At 45.5% G+C, this 22,472-nt stretch overlaps 1 protein-coding gene across 1 annotated transcript in view; it reads left to right on the forward strand.

Annotated features, from left to right (window-relative positions):
- SDCCAG8 (SHH signaling and ciliogenesis regulator SDCCAG8) overlaps positions 1-22,472 on the forward strand; it is a 192,007-nt gene that overhangs the window by 91,436 nt on the left and 78,099 nt on the right. The window lies entirely within an intron of this gene.

Below are 22,472 nucleotides of genomic sequence, written 5' to 3' on the forward strand. Positions count from 1 at the left end.
AGTAAAATGTTGAATTTAAATTATGAAAGGGGACTGATCCCTTTTCCATTAAATATGAGCATGTAATTCCGAGCACGGTATGATAACAGATGGAGAAAAACACCACTTGAACAGCCTGCTTTTGGGGAAAAAAAAAATTCTGGAGGTTGATGAACCTCCCAAAGTTTTAGGCTAGTGTCAAGATGCCTCTAGTTCTGTTAAAATCAAACTTTGTTTAAAAAAACATTTTGTTATGATAATATTCCAAATGGAATATTGCCAACTTCCCCTTTAAACAACGAAAGAAAAGGAGAAGGAAGAAGGAGAGAGAGAAGGAAAGAAAGAAAGTACATCATTTCTAACATGTGTGATATCTGGGGGGAAAAAAATCCCAATAGATAAAGCACTTTTATGACAAAAAAATTGCTTAATACTGCAGAATAATAACTGTTCTGTGAATGCCCATTAAAGCGTTGTTCTTTAGAGCTGAGAATCTAACGTTAACGGTTTCTAGGGTTATTTGAGCATGGCTGTTTCGGAATTCAGGTCCATCACGATAGTGAACAGTTTTCCTTGTGAGACTTCTATTGAGAAGCAACCATTTGTGTGCCGAGCCCCGCTAAACCGCAGAAATAGGACGGCTTTAATGTCTCCCTGTGGCTGAGCGTCAGCAAATAAATATTAATACTGGCTTTGCCCCCTTTGCCTTTCTGTCTTATTCTGAGAGTTCATTTCTGAAGTCAGCTCGTGGAGAGTTTTCCTGCGAGATGTCTATTTGTACCGTCTGACAAGATCCATTTCTTGCAAGAAAAGCGTATTAAGATACAGCACCTCTACAAGTGACTAGTGGTAACGAATTCTTTTGTTCTTAAGGAAAACGGTTTTGCTGGCTTCCCTACAAAGCTTTTCCCACTGAGCTTTATTCACACCAAGTTACAAAAATTTAACCCACTTTTACAGGAAATAAAGGGTGATTCCCTGTGTTCTGGGTGTGGTGCTGTTTTGTAAGCATTTTACACTTCCCTATTTTACAAAACCTAGGAATGTGAAGGTGGAATAAAAGTGTAAGGGGCTGTATCTCTCTCTTCGCACTGAAAATGTGACTTGGTGGTGGGGTTAAATATTTCTGATACACTTTTTGAGATTTTTTTTGGCGTTTGCTTCCCCTCATCATTCTTTGTGGATTCAGTATTCTCAAGTGTGTGCCTGGGAAACATGGGTCTCTCTCGCCCCGCCCCCTCCCGTATATTCCAGCTGAAAGAAATAAATCCCATACAGGTAGCTCTTCAGTTATTCTTAACATAAACATTTTGAATGTCATAGTCTAAACAAAGTTTAAAATTGAATATGAAAACCATGCTATAAAGCAGTGGTTCTCAACCTGTGGGTCGCGACCCCTTTGGCGGTCGAATGACCCTTTCACAGGGGTTGCCTAAGACCATCCTGCATATCAGATATTTACATGATGATTCATAGCAGTAGCCACATCACAGTGATGAAGTAGCAACGAAAATAATGTTATGGTTGGGTCACAGATGAGGAACTGTATTTAAAGGGCCAGAAGGTTGAGAACCAGTCGCGGGGAAAATAAGGGGCTTTGTTCTGGAACTCGGGTGGACGGTCCAGTGCAGGCGCAGCGTGAGGGAAAGGTGCTGCCGGCAGGATGCTTTTACAGGAAGTGGCAGCTCAGCCAGCGGATGGCGCAAGCAGCCAGAGAGGACCATGATTGTAAGGGGCCGTGGAGGAGAGCCGCGGAGACGGACGGCCTCCAGTGTGTAAGCAAAGACTACGGAATGCATCAGGGCTGCCTTAGCGAAACAGTTAAAACCAAACACTATTCGTAGGGGGTGCCCCCGGGCACCCTGGGATGGAGGACACTGGGTTTTAGTATCTCCCCCCCGGGAACTCAGAATCTTTGCAACTTTTGACAAATCACTTCATTCTTTGAACCCGCTTGCTTCCCTATAAAATGAGTTAGATTACACGCTTTCTAGGTTTCCTTTGGCTCCGATAGTCAATGATTCTAACAATGATTTAACACAGGGTATCACGCAGTTCTTATTTCCAGGCGTTAGGCATTTAAATTGCGTGGAGCACCCTTTGTCTAAGATGTTTCCTGAGGTTGAAGGACATAGACGTGTCCTTCATACCCACCGTTTGCGTTCCTCATGACGCTGGCTGCCCTCCATAGGGGTATGAAAACAGTCTCTCACATCCTTCCAATCTGCTCTGCCAACCACTGCCAAGTGAGTGCTCCTTGATCTTGTCACCTGTGCTCAGAGCCTCCCATGGTGCCTTGCGGACTGTTCCGGATATCCAGGCCACTCAGCATTGCAGGCTCCTGAGAGCCCTCAACCTTCCGGTGTGACTTCATCACCACCAATTCCACCTTCTCACACGCTGACTCCAGCCAGACTTAAGCAGATGCAGCCCTTTGAATTTTTGGACTTTTCTCCCCTTTTACTGTTCTGCACACCTAAAAGACCCCTTGACCTTCTCTAGCCCTGTGGTAACCTTACCTCCTTTTCCAGGTCTCCCTGAAATCCTGGCCTTTCCACTGTAGCCCTCCCCGTGACCCCTGCCTGAGGCAAGCAGGCATGTCACCCTGAGTTCTCCTGCCCAGCTACAGCGGGAGGCCCTTAGTGCATACTGAATGCGGATGGATGGATGGATAGATAGCTGCTCTGAAGTTCTTTATGTGGTACCCTCCTGGAATGTCTCATTCTTCAAGGTGGGGGACAGGTCCTGTAATATTCCATTTCTCAGAGCACCTCCTCAGTCCTTTGGGAAGAGTTAGAGCTCAGTAAGTCATTGATATGGGAGTGGTTAATATATTGTGATTTTATGACTATTCATTCAAAGCCTAGGAAGATATCCTATATAATAAAAGCCTAATATGCAAATCGACCAAACATTGGAACAACCGGTCGCTATGATGCACACTGACCACCAGGGGGCAGAGGCTCAATGCAGGAGCTGCCCCCTGATGGTCAGTGCACTCCCACAGGGGGAGCACCGCTCAGCCAGAAGCCCTGAGCTGGGCTCACGGCTGGCGAGTGCGGCGGTGGTGGCAGGAGCCTCTCCCGCCTTCACAGCAGTGCTAAGGATGTCTGACTGCCAGTTTAGGCCACTCGGGTCTAAGCCATCAGTCAGACATCCCCCTAGGACTCCTGAACTGTGAGAGGGTGCAGGCCGGGCTGAGAGATTCCGCCCCCTCCAAGTGCATGAATTTTGTGCACTGGGCCTCTGGTAGTAAGATAAATGATCAGATCCAGAAGGGAGATTCCAGGTAAGGTGTTATAGGGACAGAGGGACGGATAACTTCTTACTGACCTTGGTAGCATTGGGATACAGGAAAATGAGAATGAAGGGCATTCCATGGGAAATTCCAGAGGGCAGATGGCATTTGGGAGGTGCATATGTATATACGAGAGTAAGTTCAGTGCAACCTATCATTTAAATATCTAAATGCATCTGTGTCTGAGGTTAAGAATATATGCATCTTAGGGCCGGCCTGGTGCCTGGGATGTGTAGTAGCTCTTTAAAGAACAATAATAGACTATCTTTTCCCTGTTTTATAGTGAGTGCATCTGAGCCCCAGAGAACTAAAATGGTTCATCTAAGGTCACACAGCAATTTGCCTTCAGAGCCCACGCTGTCACCCATCAGGCTGTGATTCAGGGCGGTTTAGTAGGGAAGGGGCTCATGCAACTGGTCCCGACACACAACTGAGAGCATCAGTCACATAAATTTACCGTAGAAATAGCGTTGGCTGCTCCCAGGCTCTGGTATAAATAGGCCAGCGAGGCTCAGTCTTGGCTTGGGCTTTTCCTAAGAAGCTGTCCTTTGGCTCGTCACTTGCCTTAGTCACTTCACATATTACAACGCAACTGTCATTCTCCTCCACTTCCTCACTTCATTTCCATAAAAAAGTGGAACTTCCTTCCTATTTGTTTTTGACATGTTCTAAGAGCTTTGAAGCGCCCCAGGATTTAAATTCCTCTCCCAAGACTACCATTTGCATCCGTGTGGGCCGCTTACTTTACAGAATGCCTTTTACCACAAGCGGTTTCGGATGTCTGTGACTGTTACTGACTGCTTGCTGAGGCCGACACTCTGCTCCACACCTGCATGTGTGGACACACTCCTTTAAGTCTGTGTCCTTTCCCCAGCCCTGCTGTGGAGGGGAATCGGTTCCTTTGATAACTAGACCACGTGGAACCCAAAGGCAGCCGGCTGGGGTTTTCTGGGCCGGGGGCTCGAGGCGACGCCAGTTTGCTGTCACTTTCTGTCACTGGCAGGGCTTGACTTCTGACGGAATGTTGGTTCATTCTGTCAGGTCCTCCCACACCACGGAGTAGCGTGAACGAAAGACAAAGGAGACGCCCTTTATATACTAGTGTGTGTGTGCGTGTGTGTGTGTGTGTGTGCATGTGTGTGCATGTGTGTGCATGTGCGTGTGTGTGTGTGTGTGTGTGATATAATTTTTATTGATTTTAGAGAGGAAGGGAGAGGGAGAGAGAGATAGAACATCAATGAGAGAGAATCATTGATTGGCTGCCTCCTGCATGCCCTCTACTGAGGATCGAGCCCGCAACCCAGGCACATGCCCTTGACCGGAATGGAACCCGGGGCCCTTCAGTCTGCAGGCCAGTGCTCTGTCCACTGAGCCAAATCGCTAGGGCAAGGAAATGCCCTTGATCTCAGACTGTAAGGAAGTGACTTCACTTCCAGTTTCAAAACCTGCAGTTCAGATTTCAAAACGGAGTCACTTGCACACACCCCCTTTCGGGTGCTGTGGCTGGCAGCCTCCCAGAACCCCAGGAATAAGGGGCAGGCTTCAGGGGTTCTGGGGAATAAAACAGCAGGTGACCCCTCTGCTGCCTCTGGTCTGTTAAATGGAGTCTCTGATTTTCCCTTGAGGAATGGCTTGAAGAGGAAGGAGGGGGAAGATTAGATCTGCTCCGTCGGTTTGAGAGAGGTGGTCTCCATTTTCGGCATGTTGACAGTCCCAAGGGGCATGGTCAGCTCTTTGTGGTTTTATTCAGACCATCCTCAGAATATAGAGAAGAGAGGGGAAAGGGTGTGTACATGAACGTCTAGCGTGAGCCAAGCCCTGGGCTGGATGTTACCTTGTCTGCCACAAGATGCATACAAAAATTGAGAGTTTGGAAACCTTTATACCACTTTTAAACTGCAACAACATCCGAGTGCTATATTGGCTATCTTAAAATTTTTCTAGTGATTCATTTTTTAAAAATTTATTTTCTGATTCCAGCTGAAATATAATGCAATGTTACATTAGTTTAAACAAATATTCAAATATTATATTAGTGTACAACTTAGAAATTAGATACTCATACAACTTATGAAGTGGCCACCTCAATAAGTATAGTGCCCATCTGACACCATACTTAGTTGTGACAATGTTATTGACTTTTTATTTCATTTTGCAAAGCTAATGCTTTGCCTAGGACCAGAAATGTTTTTTACAAAGATATTTGACGCAAGAAGTTTCAGGCACCCTGTCTTCTCAACCCCCACAGCGAGACCAAGGACATGGAGTCCTAGGGGGGTGAGGCGTGATGTCACTCAGCCGGAAGGAGGGAGGAGTAGAGGAGGTGGGGTCGAACTGGGTCCCTCGGACTCCAGATCCCGTGCTCACAACTCCTATTCAGAAATAAGCACAAAACAGATTTCAAAGCTGAACAACTTCTTTCATGGCTCAGGAATCTCAGTTCATGGGCCTCTTTTATCTCCCTGTCTCCTTCCCCACGTTGGCAGCAGGCGAAGTCTAGCAGGTTCTCTGTAGACGATGAAGAAATTTCCCTCGCCTCTTTATTGTGGGGAAAATTAAGGAGGAAATGCACTCATCTTCAGGTGACAGCTAGCGTGAGCCAAAGCGGGGAGGGGGCATTTATAAAACTGTCAACAACAAAAATAAATTTTAAAAGTAAAATAAAGACCAGCCCGGCTGGTGTGGCTCAGTGATTGAGCTTTGACCTATGAACCAGGAGGTCACATTCAATTCCCGGTCAGGGCACAGGCCTGGGTTGTGGGCTCCATCCCCAGTGGGGGGATGTGCAGGAGGCAGCCGATCCATGATTCTCTCTCATCATGGATGTTTCTATATCTCCCTCTCCCTTCCTCTATGAAATCAATAAAAATATATTAAAAAATAAAATAAAACAAAGACCAAACTTTCAACCCATCTTCACCTGTACGGCATAGTATAACAGGGAACTTGATCTTTTTTTTTTTTTTCCCTTCTGCATTTATTGAAGAATTTTTAGTCTGAAGCTCCCTTTAAAAGTTAAACTCACGTTTTTTCCTCCTCTCCTCACATGAATAAATTAAGCAGAGAACATGTCAAAAATAATCTTAAGTGGATATATGTGCCACCAACATCCTCGAGTCTCAAAATAGATGGCCTGGGTCCTGTTTTAAGTTGCGTCCTCTTTTCCTCGCCTTCCCCCGTTCCAGAGTGGCAGCCAGGGAAGAAAAGATACTTTGTTTTGTCTGATGGACACCCCGTGGCCGGTGCCCGCTCCCCTCTGCCTGTTTGAGGGCTGAGGACCCCGGTCCCCGGGAGGCCCGGGGCGGGAGGCCAGATCACAGGCTGCCAGGATGCGTCTCCGCGGGCTCTGCCTAATGCTCCCTGGCTCCCTCCTCTCAGGCCCGGAGCCCAAATGTGTGTGCAGCGAAGTCCTCCCCCTGCCGCCCAGGCCCACAGCCTGGCGCGTGGTGGTGGCCGCAGCCAATTCGTTTTCTGAAGGCGCCCAGGGGCAATGGAAGAGGCACTGCCCACGCCCTGACTCAACAGTGAGTGCCAAGTTCAGGGAAAACAGAACATGAGATTGTGATCCCAGTAGCACGGAGAGGAATGTTTTCCTAGAGGAAAGCTCTAATCTGCAACAGAAACTTAGGGTGAAGGAAGCATGGAGACATCATCCGTGTCACGATGTTCAGTCCTCCTCCAGCACCCCCTCCTCACTGGGTGTGTCCGAGAGACCAGTTGCTAGGTGTCACCCCCTCGTTACTGGTTCCCTGAGGCCGGCAAGTGGACAAGACAGTGGCAAATGGGCCGGTAGATCCTGGGATCAGAGCTGATTTGAAGGAATCTGAGAAAGAGGAGGCCTGGAGACTCCCCAGGATCAGGGCCCGTCGTGGACAATGTCCCTGGGGGCCCGGCCCAGTCCTGGCGACCACACTGGTACCAAGCTACTGCTCTGTGGGCCTGGCCGAGCAGAGAGTGCGGCTCCCGGAGTACAGCCCCAGGGACTCGGCGTGGGCACCGGGTGGCTCAGAACATTCAGGAGCCGCTGCAAAGCCAGTGTCCGGCCGAGGGAAGGCTGCCCCACCTCCACTCGAGTGGCCTCTCCCAGCCGCATAGGTCGCCCGTGGAGGGCTGAGCACCCCTGACTGGTGATGGGGAAAGGGGGGCTGGGGGTGAGGGGAACCAGGCATGTTACCAAAGAGATGCCTCCCCCGAGGGCACCAGCATCCCTCAGTCCCTGCCTGTGTCTCCTCTGAGGACCTGCTTCGGACCAGGGGGTTTCTCAAAAGAAATAAATACACCGAGTGGCCAGGTGATTATGGCCACCCCATCAGTACAATGAAGTGAACTAGTTATGCAAATAATAATAATAATAAAACCTTGAGAGTATTTGCTTAGGAAGTTTTCAGTATTCAGTATTTTTGGAAGTGTCAGTGAAGCGCTGATGGGGTGGTCAGAATCATCTGGTCACTCAGTGTATAACTACACCAGCAAAAGGAGTGAGTAAAATAACAAGTCACGACTGAAATGTCTACAAAGCTGGGGGTTGGGGTGTTCAGGGTGAGGATTACAAGTGGGTGGGCCGTACCGAGGGCTGCTGGTCTCCTGGACGCTCGTCTGAAGTGTGGCCCCCAGGCCGGGCGTCGCTGGGTCTGACACTGGTCCTGGTTGTTTCTGATTCTCCTGTCACCGTGGGGACGGTCTCCCCCTGCACTTCATTCCCTTCGTGTCTGAATTGTGATTCCTTGAGGACACGTATGAGAATGAAAGGCACTGACCTCATCAGGTTTCTGTAGACGAGGTGTCGCTCCTCTACTGGGGGCTCCTGTGCTATTATCACATTATTATACAAATTCATATAAAGTCAGCTAACAGCAGCCACAGTGCAGTCCTCCATCCAGAAAACTCCAGGGCCATGGGGGCGCGATCCAATCACCCGAGTCCTTGTTGGCAAGTGGGGTGAGGACCAGGGAGGACACAGAGAGCCGGTCTTTAATACAGGACTTCCGGTTCTCTGAGTCTGTCTTTGGAGGAAAACCACCTGCCACTCCTGATCGTCACTGTTTGTCCAACAAGATCCGCTGGAAGCAGCTCTGCTCTGCTGCTCGAGTGGCAGTTCCCTCTCTCAACCCGCTTCTGGAACAGGGCACTGACTCAGAGTCACTCGCCGGTGACTGAGGCCACGAGGGCTGGGCTGAGGAAAGACGACAATTGTCCTAAGAAACAGTAAGAGCCAGGGGCAGTGGAAATAGACCCGCCGTCCGCAGAGGAGCCCGGGTCCCGCACTCACACCGATTTGCACAAAGAAATTAATGATCTGTGAAAGCAGGAGGAAGAATGACAGCACGAGGCAACTTGGGCGACTGATACACTTTTTAGATGCTGTTTCCTCTGTTTGCTTTTCATTAAACTCGGGGCCGGTTGCGGCTCTGTTGTTGTCATTCCGTCAACATTCATTCCTGTCTCTGACTCATCGACAAAGGCCCAGGGATGCCAGCAAATAAACTGTTAACGGAGAATTAACTTCTCTGGCAGGCGCTCCCCCTGATCTCCCAAATTAAAGAAAATGAAATGGGCAGAAACAGAGTGTAGATTACCTCCTTTTTGTCAAAAATGGTGGGAATTTGAAAATTAATAATAAAAAAGGGAACAGATGCAGGCACATGCCAGAGGGAGATTAATGTGGAGAGGAAAATCTGTGAGCAACAAAACTGGAGCAAACGGAATCAGTGGGAGGTGGTTGTACAATCAAAATCAGGATAAAAGAGAAATTACAAGCAACCCTGCTCTTGTCAACGTGGTCGTAATGAAAGGCTGCCGCTGCCAGCAGCGCGAACCTGTGTTAGCACTTTGGGGTAAGGATGGTAGCCGGGTGCCAGGTAGGAGGGCAGTGCTGGGTTGCTGGGCAGCAGCCATCATGTACGGAACAGATGGCACGGAAAGCTGGCAGGGGAGGGGTTCCTTAGCAGAACTAATCAGACAGTAACAGATAGGGCAGCTGGGAGGACTGACCGCCGAGCGCGCGCCTGCGGGTAGCCGAGTGCCATGATGTTGGCAGTGGTGTGCCCACTGGTCTGAGAGAAGACCTTGCAACGTCTTTCCCATCTTGGGAAGGACGGAAACTTTTGTTCCGAAAGACGCGCGGAGCTGCGTTGTATGGCGGGGCGGGCGGGGGGTGGGCTCCGGGGTGGAGATGGAGGAAGGAGGAGCTGTCTGTCCATCGGGGGATGTGGGTGCGGGTTTCAGTCCGGCTCCCACGGAACTTGGACTTCTGCTGTTGGCGCGGCTCTGCCGTCCTGCCTGCGCGTGGAATGGTCACTTTCTGTGTCTTATGCATCAGAGAGTTTGCAGGATCAGGGCGACGGTGGCCACTCGAGAGGGCTTTCGGGTCCACTTTCCGCCACATATGTCTTTCGCAAGCGAAAACCGGAAAACCACCCGGCCCCGCGTGCGTTGATGCTCCGCGGCTTCTCGTCACCTGTTTAAACCGTGTTCGATCCTTAGCCACTTGCCCGCTTCTCCTCCCTGCGTCACTGTGGCTTGAACGTCAGAGTGTTAAGCATAATGCAGAGTCCCAAACCGTAAAACAAAAACCAAGTCATTCTGAGTAAATGAAAGAAGGGAAAAAACCTGACCCATTCAATTTAATAACTGAGTAGGGAGACGTGTTTTTTAAATATAGAATTGGGACATTCGTGCTTAAACTAGTACTTGAACAAAGAAATCCAGATCTCCTACATCTGCTTTTGAACTGGTATATTCTTTCTTTCTTTCTTCTTTCTTTTTTTTCTTTTTTTTGCAGGAGGTTTGTAGCTTGGCTCAATTTATTCATCTTGGAGGGGGCGGGGGACATTCCCAGGATTTGAAATAGGTGGTATAACACAGCCATATGCTATTTATGCAGCAGTTTCTGCAATAAATCTAATTTGATGCTGTCAAAAAAAATTAGACTTATTTGATGTAGCAGCACATTAGTAAATGATTGTGGCAGATTTAAACTCGTCACTTCGCCTCTTCCTACTCTTAGCAGCCTCTCGCTAACCCGTTTCCCCCTCCATCGGTTCTTTGTCCCGCAGCCCTGCAAACTCCCACATCCCAGGGCAGGTCTGGCCTCCAGGTAATGGAGGGAGGGGGCGGAAGGATGAATACCCTCTCACGTTCAAAGGCTCCATGAAGAGCTAGGCAGAAAGACCAAGAAACCAGAGAAAAAGAACTGTGTTCCCATCATGTGCCATTCTTCGAAAAGTGGAACTAACTGTTAGTCAGATTGCAGAGAGGTGAAGGTCAGAACTCTATGAAGGAGTTTAATGTTGTACCTCCCACCCCACGCCCACGTGCTGTTTTAGTGAAGCTGATATTAAAGAATGCGAGGGATGTCAGCTCCTGCCTCCAGGGCCCTTACGACGGCTTTTCTGTCCTCTGCAACCTGGCAACGCGGCTTCAATGCTGTGTTTTTCCTGTAAAATGTGTGTTTTAGGTGTTGCTATCAAACTGCCGAACACTTTCCCCTAGTTTTTCTATTTAAAGGATGCTATAAGCATATTACACATCAGGCAGATGAATAGAAACAGTATTCTCTGAATTCCTGAAATGATCCATTTGTAAAAGTAATCGTGCTATTATTTCCCCTTTCTTTCTCTTTCGTATTTATGGAGGGGAAAGTGTGTGTATGTGTGTGTGTGTGTGTGCGTGTGTGTGCGGGCGTGCACACTCCCGCATCTGTGCGTGACTCTACGTGATGTTAAACGGAGTGGTTTTCATTTGTTTATGTTCTTACCATACAAATTCTCCATCGCAAGCCTACTCGTGTGTTTTTGAAATGCAATTTGCTACGTTCGAAGAGCTGCTTCACGGTGCTTTCAGCAGCCTCTGTTAAACCAGCAATTTGCTAATAGTTCTTCCCTTTCTATAGCAAATCAGACCATGCAAGTGATCCAATTACCCGTCCCCTTCCCGTGCTATTCAGAAGCAGGGCTGGGGCCAGGTAACCGAGCTGCCCTCAAGTGCAGCCGGCACGAAAGGGGAAAATACCCAGGAAAGAAGTAACCAACTTACTGGGTAAATTAGACAGGATTTCTGAAATCTCCACAGAAAGAGAAATTATTTAGAAATTATGTTTCAGGAAGATGAAAGAGAAAGCACCTCTTAGGAAACATATTTTGGTTTCAAAATTCGTATATTAAATTCTGTTTATACATGTTACTTAAGAATGATTTATAGACTATAGGGGATTTTGGAGATGAGCAGTAAAATTGAAATAAGCTGAAAAAGAATGTCCTTTTACTTGGATTTTAAGCTTTCCTTCCTGATCTTTTGTTTTTGCTTTTATATTTAGCATGACAATAATTTTCTTTAACACATCTGAAAAACTGCTCTGATAAAATATTTTTAAATAAATTATAAATATTTAATTTATCAAAACCTTAAACTTCAAATTTTAAATTACTGTAATTTAGACTGCCTTTATTAATAAAATCTGCTTTTAATTTTATGTCAATGCAAGAAGCTCACATTTTTATCTTTTCCAAACAATTTCAAAAATTTTACAAACTTGATTAATTTTACTTAATAAAAACGTATGCAATAAGATTAGATCTTGAGATAATTCTTCATAATATAACAGCAGCATTATGAATGAAGTACCATAAAATTTTTGCCATATATTTTCTCCTACAAAATTACCTCCCTTTTTCTTATTAAGGCATTTGAATTGCATGATTATTTTTTTCATAAAGAATCTGATTGTCTAAAATACTGATAAATCTACATAAAGTGATTTTATGTCTGATTTATGAAGGGTGACTACTCGATAGCTGTAGATAACAGAATAAATTCAATCGGGAGTATAATTTTCACCTAATTTCTAGGAGTCTCTTTTTTTTTCTCAGAATGGCCATTTGATACAACTTACATTTCTTGAGATAGATTATGTGTATGTTTGGTAGCATATATTTGATCATTACTTAAGCAGAACTGTTTATTTTTAAATGATGAAATTTAAGATGTACATACATTGGTTTGTATAGTGTGGGTTAAGTTTTTCAAAGCAGTGATGGAGCTTTGTGTCAATACAGAGCTCATAATTGAAATGGTACCCATTTGTGCATTTTGAGCATTTCAGTGGGAAATTTCTTAACTGGAATACTCTTTCCCTTGGCTAGTTCATTAGTGAAAATATTTATTCCTCAAGTTAATGCTATAGAGTACGAAGCCATTTTTACATCGTGTAAGCCTGTTTGTGCTATTTTGATTTCACTTTAAAACTTTTATTTTGCTTCTTATGTACATAGTTCCTAGCTCGATATAATAAGAAGTGCGGAGACACATGAAGGAAATGTACATATCAGCTGTCTGGTTCGACAAACGATCATTAAGACACCCCCTCTCACTGCCTTGACTCCAAATTTATTGTCTCCCCGAACCCCAAAGTCAATTTCACAAGCACATTACACAACAGAACTTCGTCTGCCTCTGGTGAGCGAGAGAGGATGGGAATCCAGGCCGACAGTTCACTTGACAATGACCTTGAGGGGCTCTGCTTCTTGAAGAAGAAAGCAGAAGCTCGCGGTAAACAAAGTTCACTTCTGACAGATGGATTGAATGACAGAAAGGTTGCGGGTGCCAGAATAGCCCTGGCAGAGGAGGGAATGTTCAGTGGAATCCAACAGGAGAGGAGGTGTGAACAGGTGCAGGGCTGCTGACGGAAGGGGAACCAGATGGAAGGAGCCAGAGCCAGTTTATTTAAAGGAAAAGGCAGAAAACATTGCAAGGCTGTGCGATCAGCGGCTAAAAGTGTTCGTAGAGGAAGGTAAAAATTCACAAAGCAACGCTGCACAGTGGGGTAGCTCACACTTAGCATAATGGTAGTAATTTGTGACTTTCGTTTGGAAGTTGCGATTGAAATACATTTATCTTGGCTCTTGACACCATGAAGGAGAGAGATTTGAAAGTTGTTTATTTTTTTTTTAAGTTTCTAAGCTTTTTTTTTTTTTTTTAAATCCACCCATTAATTTAATTCTTTTCCAGCCAGAAGCTCCGTTGTGATAATACTAAAATTGTATGTCGTCAGCGGGGAAAAGAAAAAAAAAAATTAAGTGAAGGTTAACATTCCATTCGAATGCATCTTGTGATGCCTGGGTTCTAACGTTCACATATGGGAAGCCAACGCGTGCCTTGCCGAGCGGCATCTGTAACAGCAAAGAAATATGCCATGTTAGACTAGATGTTGTTGCTTGCTTTTGTTGTTCGGAGTCTCTGTTCATTTTGCAAAGTCCGGTTTGTTTGTTTGTTTGTTTGTTTCGGTTGGGATGATGCTCTCCGAAATACCCATTTCCTATCGCGATCCGTGAGTTACTTTCTGTGGCTGAGGTTGCCCTGATTTCGATTGATCTCAGTGACCTGCCTTCGAGCAGACACCTGCCCAGTCAATAGCACTGACAACGGGAACAGTGGACAGTGGGGCAGGGAGGAGGACTTCCTTACTTTCCAAGACCAATTAAAATTAAACTTTCTCCCTGCAAACCCAGGACATCCCTGCCTGGTCACGTGCTCACCTTTTGCGTGGGCCCTGTCTACCACTGCTGTCCCAGGACACCCCTCTGCCTGACGTTACGTCGCACATAAGGAGAAGCCAGTAGGGGCGGGCTGCTAGGAAGCAATCACCAGGAAAGACGACGAAAATGCAGTTATTTTGAGATTTTAATAGTCTAGAAATTTATCCACAAGAATTTCTGCACACTTTTCACAAAGAGTGAATATTCAGAACAAATTCAGTGAGCACTCTGCTCACATTCCCCATCGCAGAGCAGCCTGGGTCAGGGTTGTCTGTGACTAGGGTGGGGTGGTCCGGGGACATTTTGATTTCAGAGACGATGTCTATGATTCATGACGTGTCTTTGTCAATGAAAAGAAAGAACTGAAATTTGATTAGCAATTATAGATGTTTACTTACATCTACGTGGTTTGTGGAGATCAACAATTTTGTTCTTTTTTTTTTTTTTTTTTTTTTTCAAGACTGAGGCTATATACAACTATCTATTTGGAAGAAAAATGGTGATTTTTTTCTTAAAAAAGAAATTGATAACCCGTCTTCTAAAATCAGCTTCAAAGTGTGCCTCTTTCCCCCCATTTGTTTAGAAGGTATCATCAAATAGATATTCTTATTAATTTAAAATTTTGCATATAATTTATTGGACATACTTGCTTCCTTTTTACTGATGTTGCCATCTCTTTCATCATAGTTACTAAATGCCTTTATTGAATAACTAGAGGCCCAGTGCACGAAATTCTTGCACTCGGGGGGCGGGGGAGACCCCTCAGCCCCGCCTGCGCCCTCTCGCAGTCCAAGGGCCCTTGGGGGATGTTCGACTGCTACGGAGCCTCTCCTGCCACCGCCACTGTGCTCGCCAGCTGTGAGCCCGGCTCCTGGCTGAGCGGTGCTCCCTGTGTGGGAGCCCACTGACCACTAGAAGCAGCTCCTGCATTGAGCATCTGCCCCCTGGTGGTCAGTGCGCGTCATAGTGGCTGGTTGATTTGCATATTAACCTTTTATTATATAGGATGCTACTGGCATGGTGCTGCTGTGTAAAATAATACCATAAACCTCATGTGAATTATGGATTCAAATCAAAAGGTAGCAAAAAGAAAAGGCAACAGTTAGTGTCATCGCTTGGTATTCATACCACAAATTCAATTGCAAGCTCTCTATGGTAGAGCTAAGAGCTTTCCAAAAACACAAACTTAGTTGTAACCTGCACAGTGTCTTACATCACAGAGGTCTTGAATTTTTTTTAATGAGAGATAACGGGTGGATTGCTGTTAAACAGGCATTTACTCAGCATTTATTGAGTGTATGTTCTATTCCAGCTACCTTAGGCACTGTGAATTTTTAAGTGAATAGGACATGATTCTTCTTTTTAGGTATCCCACACATTACTGGACACAAGGTTAATTTAACTACAGTGTGTGTGTGTGTGTGTGTGTGTGTGTGTGTGTGTGTAAAGACTAAAAAACAGTACTTAGATTTATAAACTTTCCTTAACTCAAGATTATCATTAATAGATGACTTAATGAAACTACCCATCTTGTCCAGCAGTCATTACAGTAAATGAGAACTGAGATGCAGAGAAGCTAAGCAACTTGCCCAAAGTCAACAGTTATTTTAGTAGAAGCTACAAGTGGATTGATTCCCCATCTTCTTGTTTTTAGTCGTGTTCCTCCCTTGTCTTCCACATTCAGCTCCTTTGCCTTCGTTGATAATATGACTTATCTGAATAAACCCATTAAAATATTTCTTTAGAAGTCTTGCACAACCTGCTGCTGAAGGGAAAATTATTTTCTTTTTGGACTTTGGCGCATAGTAACAGTTCTTGAAACAAAAAAAAAAGCCAAGAGCATTAGCTCACAAAACAGCAATTACAACTCCTTGGGAAACTCCCCTGAGGTTGGTGATAAAGATAGTTCCCTGGACACACTGCTTATGTGATGAGCAAGTACACTGCTCATATTCACTCAATCTCCAAATGACCTTTTCAGATAGATTCTGCCACAAGCCCCATGTTACTGATAAGAAAGCAGGTGTATGGAGGTTAATATCTTGACCAAGTTTATAGCGCTGCCCAGTGGTGGATTTGGGATCCAGACCTAGGGCAGTAAGGTTCCAGAACAGAGTCTTATTCATCATATATATAGGGTGGGTGTTGTGAAAAATAGATTCTGTGATCATTTCCTTTTGGAAAGTTGAATTACATAGGGTTCTTGACAGTAGGGCTGCTCACAGCCTTTAATATGCTAATAATGCATGTGGTGACTCACTTTGAAAGGGGTTTGGTTTTCAGTGTTTTCCAAAGTTACATTATTTATGGAATCTTTTCTGTTAAATTCCCACATCTCTTTCAGGAATTAGGTTTTGGGGACTATACTTCAGGAAAAACGAATCTAAGATATTCTTGCGGTAGGACGACTGACAGTTTTCGTGTGGGAATTTTTGTTCTCTTACCTCATCCCTGCCACCTTTCACTCGTGAACACAGTAGGTAGGTTGGTAACTTTCCATTTAGATTCAGTCAGGCCTCAAAAAGGGAGGTGTGGGTCAGGGAGCATGTTTGACCACTATTTAAACCAGCGATTTTCAGCCTTTTTCATCTCATGGCATATATAAACTAATTCCTAAAATTCTGTGGCACACCTAAAAACAAATTTTTTGCCCACCTGAAAAAAAAAAAGCATACTTTTTGTTTTGTTAATCCTCACCTGAGGGTGTTTTCTCCACTGATTTTAGGAAAGAGTGGAAAGGAGGATGAGAGAGAGGGAGGGAGGGAGGGAGGGAGGGAGGGAGGGAGGGAGAGAAACATGGATGTGAGAGAGACACATCAACTGGCTCCTTGGATTATATTTCTAACAACAAATAAACTCCAGCAATTTTTGTAGAGTTTTGAAACCATACATCTGCTTATTTGTATTCCACAAAATGCAGATAACATTTTGTAAAAAGTGAAAACTAAAAAAGCAACAGATGAACTCACCAGGCAGTGGGATAATTATTAAACTGGCTGGCTGTTGACTGACTAATATGACAACATGGTCCTCTTGTAAACTTTGAAAGTATTCATTTCTTACGAGCAACAGGTAATTAGTTAAAGATGTGAGGATGATTATTGGAGATTCGGGGAAGAAATCTGTGGGGTGAAATCTCTTAGAGGACCCGCTCTTTCCCATTTGACAATTATGGGAAGACTATTGAATGATAAAGATTTTCCAATTGTATGCACATTTATTTACTAGGCATCTGTAATCCATGTACATAATGACATTTTTCTATAATTGGCCATCTTGGCTGTATTGAATAGTTTTTAATATGCTTTATAATTTAATTTTAAATATGAATATGTATTTTGGGAGATGCTTCAAACCAGATCTGATTTACAATTTTAAAAAGTTGTGTTGCTCCTTCAGCTCTAGCTTATCTTATTTTCTATCAGAATTCTCCTTTGTTTCTCCTTTCAAATAATGGCGACTGGCGACTAATATGAGAAATGTACCCAGGTGTTAAAAAATCTGTTATTTTAATGATTTTTGCTTTGTATAAAAAATATGAGATTTTTCTATCTTGATGAGGCACTTAAAGTTAGCAGTTTGAGGCAACATGGTTATTTTGATTCCTGGAACATCAGAGTTAAAGATGATACTTTGCTGCCCTGCCGGAATGGCTCAGTTGGTTGAGTGTCCTCCCATGAACCTAAGGGTTGCTGGTTCGATTCCCGGTCAGGGCACGTACCTGGGTTGCAGGTTTGATCCCTGGTCGGTGAGCATATGGAAGACAACTGGTTAATGTTGCTCTCTCACATCAATGTTTCTCTCTCTCTCCCTCTCTCAAAGCATGTCCTCAAGTGAAGATTTTTTTAAAAAGATGCTTTGCTATATGGAAGTAGGCAAAGAAATGATGCTCAGACCAGCACCGTCCAATAGAAATATCATGGGAGCCACAAAATGCAAACCACACCTGGAGTGTAAATCTTCTAATAGCCATGCTTTAAAAAGAAACAAGCGAAGTTCATTTAATTAACACAGCTTCTTTAACCCACTATATAGAACATAGTATCACTCACCATGTGGTCATTATACATTGGATGTCTTTACTCCTTATTTTTCTAATTCTTCACAAGGCAGCGTGTGTGATTTACACTGGCAGCTCATCTCACGTCATTGCTCAGTAGCCACATGTGGCCCGTGGTGGCCCTATGAGCCATTGAATTCCTGGCCCTGGTGTTCCCTCGTTTGCCCGGTGTCGACACCATTGGTTTCTCATGAGCATCAACCTGCCTTCTGTTTCTGCAGCAATTAGAGTCATTCTAGAACAAGACAATCATGGCAGCGTTGTCTTTAATTTTGGAGCCGAAGGGCGAGTACTTTTCCAAAGAACTGTCATTTGGAGGAGGAGGAGGAGGAGGAGGAGGAGGAGGAGGAGGAGGAGGAGAAGGAGGAGGACGGGGAGGGGGAGTGGGGGAGGGGGAAGGAGAGGGTGGAGGAAGCTGTCGCCCACCGGTTGTTACTTGAAGAGCAGCTGAACAACGAGCTGTACCACCAGCACATGACCGTGACCGTGAGCTCTTCCATCTCTTACTGGCCCATCTTCGCCTTCACTTGTTAAGAGTTGTTGAAAACCAATTGCACAATGAAATACGCAGGCGCCAGTCCATCCGTTGAATTTAGACACCTTTCTGATGTCGATCTGGGCCGGATATGGCTGCCCCCCCTAGTGTAGGGTATCTCATGCACCCTGATGCCTGCAATGAGCCTTCGATTGAGGTTCCTTGCTAACATCCCCCAGCAGGTGCCCGGGCCGGGGCGCGAATCTAGGTGGGTGTGTGCCACGCCCACGCTCACATCCACCCTGGAGTGCCGCCTCCTCCCGGTGGCTTTCCTCAGTAAACTGAAGACATTGTTTATTCTTTCCGCGAGGTTATCTGCCTTTGGAATGAGTAGTCATCTTCTAGGACTTAATAATAATCACCATAATCATGGTGCTAATGAACATCTGTAAGCACTTGTGATGTGTCGGTGCTGTACGAGGTGTATTTTACATACAGTATCCCGTTGTCCTATCAGAAGGGTTAACTATTGGGAATATGTCACCAAACTGATATTTTCCAGAGAGGAAAGGCCAGAAGGGACCAAAGTGATGAGTTTACGCAGAAGAGTCAGAGATGGAGAATATGAATATTTTGACCATAGGAAGATGCAAAGGCAGAATCGTGAGCTGATCTATTTTATGCAGGAGCGTATTTGTCCCCATTCTTTAGTCTGGTGAGTTGGGCCCGTGGTTGCTAAATAGAACATAAGAGGGCCTCCCTGTCACATGGGAGCTTGGCTCCACACGGCCATGTAACCCATCAGACACCTCGGAGCTGTCAGACAGTTTGAAGGCTGAACGTGACTGAAAGGCACATGTGATGGCTCTTCAGTCCCAGGGTCTCCCTCTGGTGTCTACTCCACCTGAGACACAGTCACCAAGTTGCTCCAGAGAATTAGCTGCTCTCCCTGCTTCTGTTGTCCCTCCCGCTCTGTCCCCACTCAGCCAGAGTGATCTCCCTGCAGCTCAAGTGTGATCACAGCGCTCCCTGCCTCACACCCTACATTGGCTCCCTGTTTGGGGAACAAGTCCCTAAAAACGGCTGCGTGTCCTGGCCCCTGCCTGTACCTCCAGTCTCCTCTTTTCTCAATCTCCCCTCCGCCAAGTGCTCGCTTCCACCCCACAATGTACATATCCAACACCCCAGTCCTGCCAAAACTGCTGCAGTTTTCAGAGGCACCTGGCTACCTCTGCTCCCTGGGTCTTTGCATGGTTGCCCACTTCACTTTAGCAGTGTCCTTCTCATGCTTTCTCTGGCCAATTGCACCTCATTTTAAGCCTCGAATTTTTTAAGCTTCCTGAAGTCCTCCCTCTCCAACTCCCATCCTACCCACCTGTATGATAGCAGGAATTTAGCCCATTTTGGTATTTACCATACTATTGTTGTTTAGTTTTGTAAAAATATATTTTTATTGATTTCAAAGAGGAAGGGAGTGAGAGATAGAGAAACATCAATGATGAGAGAGAATCATTGATCAGTTGCCTCCTGCACACCCCACACCGGGGATCAAATCTTGACCTCCTGGTTCACAGGTCAACCACTGAGCCATGCCAGCAGGGCTACCATACCATTTAAAAAATATATATATATATATATATATATATATATATATATATATATATATATAATTTCAGAGAGGAAGGGAGATGGAGAGAGAGATAGAAACATCAATGATGATAATTACTGACCAGTTGACTCTTGCACACCCCACAGTGGGGATCGGGCCCACAACCCGGGCATGTGCCCTGACCGGGAATCGATCCAGGACCTCCTGGTTCATAGGTTGACCTCAGCCCCTGAGCCAGGCCAGCTGGGCACCACATCGTTTTATTTGTTTGTTCTTGTCTGTTTTCCTGACTAGACTATGAACTCTTTGAAGACGTGGCCATGGCCTGTGCCTTGTGGCTGATGTATCCCCGCACTTTCGCGCTCGGCACACGGTGGTGGTTAAGCACCTGCTGAATGATGACCACAGAGTCTTGTGGGGAAGCACGGGGCTTGGTCGGAAGGTCTGTAAGGGGGATTCCCCGGAAGGTCAGAGGCCTCTGCGGCACCTTGCCGAAGGCGGCAGCCCCTGCCTTGATTTTTCCAAACAAGACCAAGCCCCTGGGTATTTTACTAGAATCTTTATGTTCAGACTTCAGAACGTTCTTGTATGAAAGACACTGCAGATGCAGGTGCTTTCTCAAGGATGCTCGCCCGGCTGACTGTGCCTACTAGTTAATTTTAGTTCAAGCTGTGTGACAATAAAAGCCCAAGGAGGCAGGCGAACAGGGCTGCTGCCTCCTAAAGCAAGCAGTCCCTTCTCAAAAACGTGTCAAAGTAACCCTTCATCCGTCACTCAGGGCCTGCCAGCAGTCCCGGCGGAGTCTGACGAAAGCCCTCCTGTGAGGCCATGGCACGGGAAGGACAGTGACCTTGGAGCGACAAGATGGTTCTGGTTCTAGCTGTGCCCCTTCCCCCTCGCTGTGTGGCCTCAGCAAACCCCTTAGACCAGGGGTGGGCAAACTTTTTGACTCGAGGGCCACAATGGGTTCTTAAACTGGACTGGAGGCCGGAACAAAAGCATGGATGGAGTGTTTGTGTGAACTAATATAAATTCAAAGTAAACATCATTACATAAAAGGGTAGGGTCTTTTTTTTTTAGTTTTATTCATTTCAAACGGGCTGGATCCGGCCCGCGGGCCGTAGTTTGCCCACGGATGCCTTAGACCGCTCAGCTGGAGGTGCCTCGTCTGTCACAGTGGTATCTGCTCCGTCTCCCTGCCCTGCACACTCGTGGAGAACAGAGGGCATTTGTAGGATGGGAAGCACAGACCAGTAGAGGGGAGACAGCCAGACCTGGTGTGTTTTAAGTAAATGCGAGTTGTGCAGAAGGTATACCGGAAGCCGGGACTGTCCAGTCAAGCACATCCAAGAGTTTTCACATGATTTCAGAGCTACCGTAAGAGAACATTATTTGAGGGGAAATTATTTCAGGGATGTTTCTGTTACCTCCTTTGTCTTGTGCGTATTCCTTTGAAAACAGTTGACCACCTTTCTGTTTCTGCTCCCGTTCCTAGAAGTGACTCATGCTCTCATCTGATAAGTCATCTCTCACCGTTGTGCTTAAAATTCTGACGTGCTGCTCAGTGAAGCAGTAGAAACAGTTTACTCTTGGAAATACGTGTGATGCCGTTCGGTGTCTTGCCTACTTGAGGAAGGTGGGGTTTCTGAATCCGAATCCTCTAGTATTTTTCTCTCCCTGTTTGTTCCATCCTGTCATTTCTACGTTTGCCCCAATGTGAGAACATAGCCCGTTAGCAGGAAACAGCACGTGGTTTGTGTCTCAGACATGGAAGACATCATGCTTTCTATTAATTTGATTATTTTATTTTATTATCATCAACAATAATGAAACTGAAATTATTGGCTGACATAGTGATTATCTTATCCCATTCCCTTCTCTTTTTTTGTTTTGCTTTTAAATATATTTTTATTGATTTCAGAGAGGGAGGGAGAGGGAGAGAGAGTTGGAAACATCAATGATGAGAAAGAATCATTGTTCGGCTGCCTCTTGCACGCCCCCCACTGGGGATTGAGCCCACAGTCAGGGCATGTGCCCTTGACCAGAATTGAACCCTGGACCCTTCAGTCCGCAGACCAATGCTCTATCCACTGAGCCAAACCTGCTAGGGCCCATTTTCTTCTTTGAATCAGTAGACTGGAGGGTCCTTATGCCTGTGAGGATACTTAGTACTTTCTCTTAACCATTCGTTCGTTCATTCATTCATTCATTCATTCATCAAATATTTGTTTGTATCACACAGTTGTGTGCCAAGCACCATTCCAGGCTCTTGAGATAAATTAGTGATTAAAGAAAGGGCTCTATTCTTCTGGCACCTACATTCCAGGTGAGATGTACATCCTATTTTCCCTGGGAGTCTGTGACCTACTTGAAGCAGGAGATATATTTGTGAGCCTTTCAGTGCTTTTGCAAAGGTAAATATATTTATTAAAGGAGGATAGTACTAACTGATGATGTCATTGCAGAAGGAAGTGACCCAATAACATATAAGAAAAATGGGAAGGAGGAGAACTAACTTG

The sequence above is a fragment of the Myotis nattereri genome (genome assembly GCF_964212035.1).
Source record: "Myotis nattereri genome assembly, chromosome: 20".
Taxonomy (NCBI): Eukaryota; Metazoa; Chordata; class Mammalia; order Chiroptera; family Vespertilionidae; genus Myotis; species Myotis nattereri.